The following is a 13,131-nucleotide window of genomic DNA, read 5'->3' on the forward strand; positions in this document are numbered from 1 at the left end:
AAGGCAGCCATTAGACAAGGACCAATGTGCCTACTGTAAAGAAAAAGGACATTGGGCGAGAGAATGCCCTAAGAAAAAGAATGGAGGAAGGCCAACCAAAAACAAAATCTTAACATTGAAAGAAGACGACTAGGAAAGTCAGGGCTCGAACCCTCTCCCCGAGCCCCGGGTAACTCTTAAAGTGGAGGGGGAACCTGTTCAATTTTTGGTAGATACCGGAGCCCAGCACTCCGTCCTTCTCCACTCAAAAGGTCCTATCTCAGCTAAAAGGTCATGGGTACAAGGAGCCACTGGGAATAAACAATATTCATGGACCACACCAAGGACAGTAGATCTTGGGATTGGACGAGTAACCCATTCATTTTTGATTATTCCGGAATGCCCCTATCCTTTGCTGGGAAGAGATTTACTCTCCAAAGTAGGGGCTCAAATCCACTTTCAGCCAGAAGGTCCCACCATAACTGATAATAAGGGAAGGTTACTTCAAATATTGACTATGAAATTAGAAGATGAATATAAATTATACGAGCAGCCTTCATCCTCACGAGTTAATGTTACTGATTGGGTAACTCGGTTCCCTCAAGCCTGGGCAGAAACTGCCTGAATGGGGATGGCCAAAAATCGGCCCCCGGTGCTAGTGGAACTCAAGGCAACTGCCACCCCAATAACAGTCCGTCAATACCCCATGAGTAGAGAAGCCAAAGACGGTATCCGTCCCCATATACAGAGGCTACTAGACTTGGGCATCTTAATAAGATGTCAGTCAGCATGGAACACCCCTCTCCTGCCGGTAAAGAAACCAGGAACAAATGATTATCGGCCGGTGCAGGATCTACGAGAGGTAAACAAACGGGTGGCAGACCTCCACCCCACAGTTCCAAACCCTTACAACCTCCTGAGCACTCTTCCACCTCAACATACGTGGTATACTGTTTTGGACCTTAAAGATGTTTTTTTCTGTTTAAGACTCTCTCCCCTGAGCCAACCCTACTTTGCCTTCGAATGGAAAGATCCAACATCGGGAATGTCTGGTCAGCTGACATGGACACGGCTATCTCAGGGATTTAAGAACTCCCCGACCATCTTTGATGAAGCCCTCCATCAGGATTTGGCATTATACAGAGAATCAAATCCCCAGGTAACATTACTCCAATACGTTGATGATATTTTATTAGCTGCTGAGACCCAAGAAGATTGTATCAAGGGTACTGAAAAACTGTTAACGGAACTTGGAACCCTGGGATATAGAGCCTCAGCCAAGAAAGCACAAATATGCCAACAACAGGTCAGTTACCTGGGGTATCTATTAAAAGGGGGGCAAAGATGGCTCACGGAGAGCAGAAAGTATATGGTGGCCCAAATTCCGGCTCCCAAAAACGCCAGGCAGGTTAGAGAATTTTTGGGGACGGCCGGATTCTGTAGACTATGGATTCCAGGGTTTGCTAAGCTGGCAGCCCCATTGTACCCCCTAACCAAAAACAGCACTCCTTTCATTTGGGGCGATAAGGAACAACGGGCTTTTGACCAAATCAAACGAGCTTTACTTTCAGCTCCAGCCCTAGGACTGCCAGATGTAACCAAACCTTTTCATTTATATGTGGCCGAAAATAAGGGCATTGCAAAAGGAGTATTGACTCAGAAATTGGGTCCCTGGAATCGCCCAGTTGCTTATTTGTCAAAAAAATTGGACCCTGTGGCATCAGGATGGCCCACCTGTTTAAAGATAATTGCTGCAGTGGCCGTTCTAGTCAAAGATGCTGACAAACTAACTTTAGGACAAAATCTAACGATAACAGCTCCTCATGCCCTGGAAAATGTAGTCCGTCAACCACCGGATAGGTGGCTAACTAATGCCAGGATTACCCATTACCAAACCCTGTTGCTAAACTCAGATCGCATCAAGTTTGCTCCAGCCACAGGACTCAATCCAGCCACCTTGCTACCTGATCCTGACTTGGAAGGCTCCACCATCATACATGATTGTCAGGAAGTACTAGCCGCAGCACACGGCAGTAGGCCAGATCTGATGGACCTGCCCCTCCCTGATGCTGATTTCACCTGGTTCACGGATGGGAGCAGTTTCCTGGAGGAAGGTAAGCGTCGAACTGGGGCAGCCGTGGTAGACGGAAATCAAGTCATATGGGCAGCGGCGCTACCACAAGGGACCTCAGCCCAACGAGCTGAATTAATTGCCCTGACGAGGGCATTAGAGATGGCAGAGAATAAAAAAGTAAACATCTACACAGACAGTAGATATGCGTTTGCTACCGCTCATATCCACGGTGCCATTTACCAACAGAGAGGGCTACTAACTTCAGGTGGCAAAGAAATTAAAAACAAAGACGAAATCGTGGCTTTGTTGACTGCACTCATGCTTCCTACTAAAGTCAGTATCATCCACTGCCCTGGACATCAAAAAGGAAATACCCCAATAATTAGGGGAAATAATATGGCTGACCAAGTGGCCCGAGAAATAGCATCGGGAGAAGTCATTTTAGGACTGTCACATAAAGTTCCTGAAAAACCAGGCCGCGATGAAGAAATCATCCCGGCCACAACAAAAGGAACTTTGTCCCCTCAGCAAGCAGAATCCATGTTACAACAGATGCACAGATGGACACATTTGGGGACTAAAAAGATGGTAGCCTTGTTACAAAAAGCCGGGTACAAAACCCCTGGAATGACAAAATAGCTGAACAAATTGTGCAGGAATGCGTCCCATGTCAACAGGTAAATGCTCACAAAGGGAAACTTGAAACTGGAAAGAGACTCAGGGGGGACCGCCCAGGAACTTACTGGGAAGTGGACTTTACCGAAGTGCGTCCTGGAAGGTATGGTAATAAATACCTTTTAGTTTTTGTAGACACTTTTTCAGGATGGATAGAGGCTTTCCCAACAAAGAAAGAAACAGCTGCTGTAGTAGCCAAGAAGATTTTAGAAGAAATTTTTCCTCGATTTGGAGCATCAAAGGTAATAGGGTCTGATAATGGTCCAGCCTTCGTCGCCCAGGTAAGTCAGGATGTGGCCAGATATTTGGGGACTGATTGGAAATTACATTGTGCCTATAGACCCCAAAGTTTAGGTCAGGTAGAAAAAATGAATAGGACTCTAAAAGAGACCCTAACTAAATTGTCCTTGGAGACTGGCGGTACCGATTGGACGGTGCTCCTTCCTTTGGCCCTATTCCGGGTTAGAAATACACCTTCCCGATACCATCTTACTCCTTTTGAAATATTATATGGTGCCCCGCCTCCCCTCCTCACTTTAGGAAAAGAAATAAAACCTGATTGTCAAAATAACACTGACTTATATGCTAGGCTACTGGGACTCCAATTGGTCCAGAAAGAAATATGGTCCCAACTCGCCAAGGCCTACCAACCGGGAACACCGGGAGAAACTCATCCTTTCCAAGTCGGAGACTCCGTATACGTCCGTCGGCATCGAACCCAGACGTTGGAACCTCGATGGAAAGGACCATACACCGTCCTCCTCACCACCCCAACGGCCATAAAAGTGGACGGCATCGCTGCCTGGATCCATGCTTCACATGTGAAGGCTGCACCAGCGACGGCATCATCAGGATGGCGGGCCCAAAGAACCGACAACCCGCTCAAACTCAAGCTTCTACGAACCTAAGACTTATAATTTTGGTTTTACTGCCTTTACTGACTGTAAGTGATTTTAGCCCTCACCTCCCCCAACGTTTAACTTGGCAGGTAATTTCTCAGACTGGAGATGTAACCTGGTCCATTAGTCATACTGCACCCCCCTGGACCTGGTGGCCAGATCTTTTTCCTGATGTTTGTAAATTGGCTATAGGAGCACCTTATTGGGATACAGAAGGTTGAGATTCCATGATTGGAATCAATAGTCAAAAGAAAAAGGGGGGAATGTGGGACTCGAGGGACATTGTTCCAGCTAATGATTAAGAACTCTCCAGACATTAGGGGCTTCTTAGACAATGGGTGAATTTCCAGGATGTCCGGCCCCCTTCCGAGGAGGGAGGTAACAAAATGTAAAAAAGGTGTCTGTCAAAGACCAATCAGGCAGCTGGGGAGAAGGAGGGAGATAACAAAATGTAAAAAAGGTGTCTGTCAAAGACCAATCAGGCAGCTGGGGACAAGTTCCCTCTCTGGTCCGAGCCTAAGCCGGGACCAATCAGCAGGAGAACACAACCAAATCTATAATTTACATACGGGGAAGTGGGAACCTATAAAACTGACATATTCGCGCCCAAAAGGGTTCCTTCTTCGACCTCCTGCGTGAGGACCAAGGAACCCCGGTGCACCGGCCTTCAATAAACCTCTTGCGTTTTGCATCGACTTCCGACTCTTGTTGTTTCCTGGGCGAGTCGAAACTCCTAGGAGACCGCGCAGGTCTAACAATTGGTGGGGGGGGTGACTTTTTCTGGAGAAACCTGAGGCAGCATGGTTTGACAGAATGTTAATTTCTTTGGGATTTTCCAGAACACAATAAGAGTGTAAATTTTAGTTTTAAACCTGTGTGGGGCTAGATCTTGGAATTTTAATGTTCTTACATGTTCTTAAGCTGATGCTTATAAAGAATTATGAAATAGTTTGAAAACCACTGCCAAAATAGTGAAGCATCCAATTAATTCAGAAGAAAGTATCTCATTCCTAACTCTTATAAAGTTTGATGAATTTCCCAGGAGGGATAAAAATGAAGCATAACATCACTTCATTTGGCTCCCACCCATACAATTCCATGAATTCAATGTGCTCCTTTGAGATTTAGTATAGTCAACATGCTTTTCAGTCTAATCTAAGAGTGGTCCTTGAAGAACTTGTTCTCATGCCTGGGGTCACTGAGATAGATGTCCTTCCACATCCCTTCATTGTCATGGATCAAAGAATCCCATTAATAAGGATCTAGCCTACCATTTGAGTACAGATATATATCTCTGTTGGAATAAAAGTGCTTCAGGGAGGACAGACAATGAAATTCCCAAGGAAAATTGTTCTAAGACAAGAAGTTTGAGTGTCTGGACTAAGTGGCAGGAACAGAATATAAAGTAGCTGGTAGTTCCAGCTGTGGTATGAGGTGGGTCTGGCTGTCTGACTCTCTCTTGATCTAGTCCCCTCTCCACCCCTGTACCCCAGAGCACCTGTGTGCCATGAGAAACAAGATCACCAGCTGAAAAGAACCATGTCCCAGGTGCCCATCAGCTTTGCTGTGGTTGACCCCTCTGAAAGAGCTGGCAGTGATAACAGAAGCATGGTGGAGAGGGAGGGGGTCCTCAAGATAAGTGGTCTCGATGGGGCAGCAGTGAAGCTATCAGTGAAGCTATTCATGTGGGAACACACCCTCATGCCTCACCCCTGTCCTCATCTCAGACTTTCATGACCCTTCCCTGGTGCTTTTGGAAGAAGTAACTAGTGTGGATATTCCAGGAAATGAGTGAATATCATGCTGTTTGGGCTTGTGTCATTCAGATTTTGTGGAACATTTTACTCACTAGTGAATTAAACCTGGAACATACTGGCTAACATTTAATCCAAGATTATTCTGAATTCTTTTGCAGTCCCCACATATATCAAATTTGAAATCACTACTCCTAGGAAGTGTTAAGGCTAGTGGAAATAAAGCCATCTATTGTGCTCTTTCCCAACCTACAGCTTCTCTCCATCTTCAGGCACTGTCATCTTCTGTTCTTCTATTAGATGAGAGTTGTTTTTCTTCTCCTTTTCAGGAGGACAGTCCCTCTTGTCATGCTTTCCCATTTGCCTCCTTTAGGATCTTTATCTATTAATAATTCCCTTTCTCTCACACATTAAATTTTTCTGTTCTTTTCTGGCAATTTTCCTCTTCTAATACATATGTTTAAGCCTATAGATCCTAAAAGCAAACAAAAGACCAAAATGCAAAGCTTCATCCACTCATAGAGTAGGAGTTCCTTGGATACTACTGGTGAAACCAAGCAGGACCCTGTGGGGTTCCTGGGCATGGAAGCCTTTCAAACAGTTGCTAATCAGGGAAGTGAGGTGATGAAGAGACATGGGAGGAGCAGCCAAGAAATAATAGTGCAGCCTTGGGGTAGGGTCCTGGTTCTGCTTCAAGGGATACACATAACAATATCTTTGAGCTCTTTACAGAACTAAAATCCCCAACAAATGGAAGGTGTTAGCATTCTTCACTCCAGAGAAGATCATAGTTTGAAAACCTCGAGAAGTTCATCAAGAGACCACCAGAGGCCAGATTAAAGGAACCAGAGAAGCTCATTAGGACGAGACCACCTGAGGCCAGATTAAAGTAGTGCAGGCCCTGCACACACCCTAATCCTTACCAGCAACCCCACACTTGAGCCATTGCTATAAAACTCTTCACCAAATCCTCCCAAGTTGGGACACACAGTTTTTGAGGGACACGAGTCCCCTGTATCCCCCTTTGCCTGGCAAAGCAATAAAGCTTTTCTACTTGACCCAAAATTCTGTCTCCAAGATTCGATTCAGCACCAGTGCACAGAGGCCGAGTTTTTGGCATCACTGGTTACCACTTCGTTATTCATTCTCCCTATGGTTTCCCTTCTTAAAAAGACTAGGGAGGAACTCCATCCCAGTCATATGTCACAGGGTAGAGTGAAGGATTCAAAGTGTTCATGCCTTTTATCCACAGTTGTGATAAAACACAGAGTCACCAAAGCCAAGGGTTTGTCCAGGAATTAATTGGAGTGCATACCAGGAAGAAATCCAATAGCCAGTTTCCCAAATTTGAAAGATGCCATTCTAAAGTAGAGGTAAGTTCAAATGGGTACCAGCCAGAGAGCCCAGATGGTCCTGAGAGTGAAGTTCAGGAGAACAGCAGTAATTCTGGAGCCAGCGTGGAGCTTCCACTGCATGTGATTTGTCCCTGGTGTCCAGGCTTTCAGGTGCCCATCTAAAATCATTAAAGGTAAAACAAGAAGTAGACAAGAAAGGGAATAGTGGAACTTGAACTTTGGGGTTTTGTTGCTATATCCATTTTTCTGCTAAGAAAGACTCAAGTCCAAGACTCAGGTAGTGCAAATTCGCATGTGCATGTATCAGCTGACTCATTGACAGGCATGTGGATGGCAAGCAAGAGGGTTGGCTACAGGTTAATCCTGACTATTAATGAGTCCTATATTGTAATTTTTTTCATAACCTTTTTATCTAGATCTTCTCTCTAGAATCAAGATGAATTTTCCTTTAACCTGCTCAGTGCCCTAATGGTTACATTTTGTAAAATTCCTCCCCTTATTGCCCAGAAGATATGAATGAAAAGGATTCACAAGTGCTCACATCATTGAAAATGTGAATTCTGAGAAGAGGAGGGATACCAGAGGCCTGATTCTCTCAATGAAAACTATTATAAATATCCCTAAAAAGAAAAACATTAAGATTTAAACAAGCAAACACATATACGGCAATAGCATCCAAATTCTACTTGGGGTAAGATCTTATGTAGGAATAATTTTAGTTCTGAAGGCTGCTTTAGTCTAGGAAAAACAACTGAATCTACATGCCTCCTCTTTTTATTTCAAAGAGATAATCTCTATTTTTCCCTCGTCAAAACTTTCAACAAGCCACTGTTCTTCTAAACATACTTACCTGTTAGCAGCGAGCTTTGATTCCTGTGGTGTTGATCTTCAGCTCAGACACGAGCTTATTTTTGAAAAACAAAAGTACATGTTAGTGCATCTTAGCTGCCAGAGTTTCTGCTTATTTTCTCTGAAAGCACAGATTCCTCACCTCTGAGCATCAGTCTCACTCTCAGCAGGCCTTATTATTCAAAATGCATAATCTCCTCTTCCATTATCACAAAACTGCTTGGAGAAAAACAGACATTTTTAACTTGCCAGTTCCTTCACAGCCCCACTCAGCTTTCTCTGCTGGTGGCGACTGAAAACCTCCTTGGTGAGACCAAGGTCGGAGTCTGTTAATGTCGCTGTTGGGGGGCTTTTCTGAGCACCTGTTACCAGGTGTGCTCCCTGCCACTGTGCCTTTGTAGGGGGGCCTGATGACAAGGGCATCTCAAAACTTCTTTTTCTTATAACAAGATATTGAATATAGTTCCCTGTGCTACACAGTAGGACCTTGTTGTTTATCTACTTTATATGCAGTAGTGTGTATATGTTAATCCCAAATTCCTACTATCCCTCCTCCCCCGTTTCCCCTTTCATAACCATAAGTTTGTTTTCTATGTCTGTAAGTCTGTTTCTGTTTTGTAAATAAGTTCACTCATATCATTTTTAGATTCCACAAATAAGTGATATCATAAGATATTTGTCTTTGTCTCACTTACTATCTTAGTATGAATCTCTAGGTCCATCCATGTTGCTGCAAGTGGCATTATTTCATTCTTTTTATGGCTAGTATTCCATATTCTTCTTTTAATGAGGGTTCAAGAGTACCTCAGAGATTCGTGTTGCCTGACAAAATGTAGCAGTATGAGACTAAATGGGCTGAAAAGCTGAGGGCTTTTAAAACAGAAATTGTAGGAGTGTGGCAAGGTATGAAAAATAACTGCAAAAAATGTTAAAAATCTCTCCCCTCTTCTCTCTGTCTCTGTCTCTGTCTTGTTTTCCACCTCCTCCCACCCCACCCTACATTATTCGTTTTTCTAAAATCTATATATTGTATGGAGATGCAAAGAATGAGTCAGAACCCAATTTAAACTTTTGAGTTCCCTTCTCACAGGAAGAGAGATAAGCTACTTAAAACCTTTCCTTGGATCCCTCCTCCGTCCCTTCTGGACCTCTGGACTCAACATTTGTACAAATTACTTTCCCTCTCTTACTCATTTTAGCTACCTAATTTTTCTGATTCTTATCATCAGCAAGCTTCTTTCCCCATGACCAAATCAAATGATAACCTCTGCTGACCCCAACTTCACGTAAGGCTGTGAGTGTGTTTGTGGATTCAAAGGATATAAAACTGTATAGGAAAATCTCTATTCCCACATTATTTCTGAGTTTAGTGAGGGGTGGTTACATGAACTAATCCTTACATGAGCACCAGGAGGGAAGCACCATTATCATGGTACTTGATACAGGAAGTACATGAGGAAATGGGGGCTTACACAGTTTAAGGGATGTATCGCTATTCATGCTTAGAGCCATATTTTGAATTTGTTTGCTGATTGCAAAACGGTTGCTTTTTCCCATTCACCATACTGTTCTCACAGTTCAAGGAAACAGTCGCTCTCCTAACGCTTCTTGTACACACTTAAATGCCAGAGGATTGGCACAGGCAACAGTCCCTACAGTTCATGTGTTTAATCCCCACATTGGCATCAGCTACAGCAGTGACGATGGGGAGGAGGAAAGGAATGTGAAAACCTATTCAGAGGGAGTGATCCAAGACTAAAGGATGCATAGAAAGCTTTTCTCAAACAAAAGTTAACCAAGAAGTTATGGTTTTTGTTTTGTTTTATTTTGTTTTTCTGTGTCATGCTCAGACATTAAATTGCACAGAGAATGAGACAGTAGACAGCAAAGAAAATTTACATTAAAGAAAAATGGATTTCTGGTTTTTTCATCAAAATGCATGCTATTGTTTCTAGTAGCCACTCAATATAAGAAATAAAGTTATAGAAATATCCTTGATGGAATCCCTGCTTCAATGACTGTAAACTCAAGAGACTGAGAACACTTTCCAACTGTCGTAATTTTTCTGATAAACAGAATTGAACCATCTACCGGTCTAGGCTCAGAGCACACCAGGAGGTAAACCAACATCAGGCATCAGTACAGGGAGAAGATAGGAGGTGCTTTATGGTGTCTGGGATTAAACCAGTTGGCTTTCCTAAAATAATTTTCAAGTAAATTACATCAAATCATTTATTATTCAATTATTTAATGCCTACATGAGCTAGATCTGGTGATAAAACAGTCAAAAAGACAGATATATAGTAGATTAACTAATGATCTTTTGAAGATGTCTATGATCTAATCCCTTGTGAATATGTTATATTATGTGGAAAAGGTACTTTACAGATGTGATTAAGGCTAATGGCCTAGAAATGTAAATAGTCTGTTCAGGCTGCATTAACAAGATACCAGAGACCTGGTGACTTAAACAACAGAAATTCACTTTCTCACAGTTCTAAAGGCTGGAAGTCCAAGATCAAGGTTCCATCATGGATGGTTTCTGGTGAGACCTCTCTTCATGGTTTGTAGAAAGCTGCTGTCTCACTGTGTCCTCACATGACGTCTTCTCTGTGTGTGCTCAAAGAGAGAGAAAGACATCTCTGATGTCTCTTCTTCTTCTTGTAAGGACCCCAGGCCTGTCAAGTGAGGGCCCCAGCTTTGTGACAGGATTTAACTTCCTTGAAGCCCCTATCTCCAAATACAGTCATATTGGAGGTTTGGGATTGAGCATACGAGTTTTGGGGAAGCACAAATCAGTCCACAACAAATAATATCCTGAGTTATCCAGGTGGGTCCAGTCTAATTACATGATCCCTTAAAAGCAGAGACTCTTCCTTGGCTGAAGTCAGGAAGATGGATCGGAAAAGGAAGGTAGGAGCGATTTGAAACATCAGAGGAATTCAACCTGCTATAGTTGGCTTTGAAGATGGAAGGGGCCACGAGCCATAGAATGTAGGTGGCTTTTAGAAGATAAGAATGACCCTTGTGACAAGAACTCAGTCCTATAACCACAAGGAACTGAATTCTGTAAACAACCTGAATGAGCCTAGAAGCATATTATCTGCCTGAACCTCCAGAAAGGAGTACATACAGCTCTGCTGATACCTTAATTTCAGCCTTTGAGACTCAGAGCAGGGAAACCAGCTGAACCCACTGGATTTCTGACATACAGAACTGTGAGACAATAAATTTGTGTTGTTATAGCCTGCAAAGTTTGTAACAACATGTTATAGCAGCAATAGAAAACTAATATAGATATGATCCCTTCTCTCCTAGAGCTTATATTGTAGTGGGCAAGATAACAATAGAGTAAGTTGACAAAATAATTGCAAAATGTAAAATAATTGCTCTGTGAAAAGTAAGCAAACAGATGAAACAGAGAATGTCCTAGGGGACCTATGTTTTAAGATCTGTTGGTAAAAGTGATATTTAAGCTGACCAAAAAGGAAGAGGAGGAGCTAGCTGCTCAAAGAACCAGAACAAGAGCATCCCATGCAGAGGGAACAGATATGCAAAGGCCTTGAGCTGTGAGACAGCTCAGGGTATTCAAGAAAATGAATGATGTTCAGAAGGTTGAGCACAACAAAGGACAGAATTTAGAAAAATGAAGTTGCAAAGATAGGCTGAGCAGAAAGAATGTGGTGCTTTTTCAAACATGATTAGAAATTTGGATTTTATTCTAAGCACTGTAGGAAATCCTTGTAAGGTTTTAAAAGGAGAAGGGTGCTATGAGGTTGGGATTCTGAAACAGAAAAAGGACATAAGTAGAAAAACTGGAGAAATTCCAGAAATGCCCTTAGTTTAGTTAATAGTGTTAATTTCTTGGTTTTCTTTTTTTTTTTTTTTGCGGTACACGGGCCTCTCACTGTTGTGGCTTCTCCCATTGCAGAGCACAGGCTCTGGATGTGCAGGCTGAGTGGCCATGGCTCACGGGCCCAGCCGCTCTGTGGCATGTGGGATCTTCCCGGACCGGGGCACGAACCCACGTCCCCTGCATCGGCAGGTGGACTCTCAACCACTGCGCCACCAGGGAAGCCCCAACTTCTTGGTTTTAATAATTGTATCATAGTTATGTAAGGTGTTGACATTAGAAGAAGCTTGGTGAACTATTTATGGGAACGCTCTGTACAATAAGAGTTGTATATGTTTGCAACACTTCTGCAAGTCTAAAAGTATCTCAAAGCAAAAGGTTAGAAGGAAAAAGAATGTCATGACCCACTTTTAATTTAGGAAGATCATTCTCACTTCTCAGTTGGAGGAAAGGTTGTAAATGCCAAAGAGTGAGTGTGAATGTGTGAAAACCAGTTAGGAAACTAACTCAGTAATCCAAGTAAGAGACAGTGAAGCAGAGAACTTGGTAAGGGGCAAGTTCAAAATCTGTTTTTGAAGTAGAATCCCCAGGTTTGATGAAGAATGACATGTATGTGTGTGTCACGTGGAAGAGCTCACATGTGTGTATCCGTTGTTGGGATAAACAGTGAAGGAGGAATGGGAGAAATCAAGTTTTAGGTTTCTAGCCTGAGAAATTAGGTAATGGCCTCATTTACTAATGAGAAGTTTGCAGAGTGTGGGGAGAAAGAAATATGAATTTTTAAGGTTAATGGGCCTCAAAATGAGGATATCAAGGGTGCTGAAACTCTAAGGTGAGGTCTGGTCTGGAGATGTGTGTCAGGTGGCTACATGCAGCAACGTGATATTTACATGCTGCTCTCTTGTGGTAGGAGGTAAGAGGCATCTGCTTCTTATAAACGACCAGGAGACATAACGTACAAGAAAGAACCTCTTAAGTTCGGACCAGCAGACTCATGCTAGAGGGTCGAAGATTGTCCACTAGAAATAGAATGCTTTTAACTTTTCACTGTGCCTGCCTTTTTGCTTTCTCGATAAAATTACTATCAGAAATGCCGTGATATCACAGCTCTGCTAGGCAGAATCAAGAAAAAGAAATTTGTTAATGCTTGAGTCAGAGAAAAACTGCGAGAGTAATGGCAGGTGAATCAAGACTATGGACCATCTATGGAAAGGACTCTGGGAACAGAAATTTTGTCAGCATTTTGAGCTAGGGGCTTCTCTTTTCAGTGACCACTTCTAATACATGCATACATACATACATAAAATGGATAGATAGATAGATAGATAGATAGATAGATAGATAGATAGATAGAGATAGAGAGATAGACTTATAAAATATATACGTGTGTGTGTACACTTATGTTTTTATTGACCTAAAACAAGTCAGCTATTTCTTCATACCAGACATTCTGGCACAGAGGTTGTGGCATCTGAAAATCATTGCTGAGTGTCTTAATCAGAAAATCCATAAAGGAATTTCCAGGCAACATATTTGAATGTAAAGTGTAAGAAATTTTATATTAGACCCCAAAACAAGGCACTGAGATCGGATGCTTCTTAGTGAAGAATTAGTGAAGCATTGATGAAGCCAATGGTGAAGCCAATGGTGAAGGAGAATTCCCCTCATTTCCCTCTTTTCTTAAAATTATTGC

The sequence above is a fragment of the Delphinus delphis genome, chromosome 7 (assembly GCF_949987515.2).
Source record: "Delphinus delphis chromosome 7, mDelDel1.2, whole genome shotgun sequence".
Classification (NCBI taxonomy): domain Eukaryota; kingdom Metazoa; phylum Chordata; class Mammalia; order Artiodactyla; family Delphinidae; genus Delphinus; species Delphinus delphis.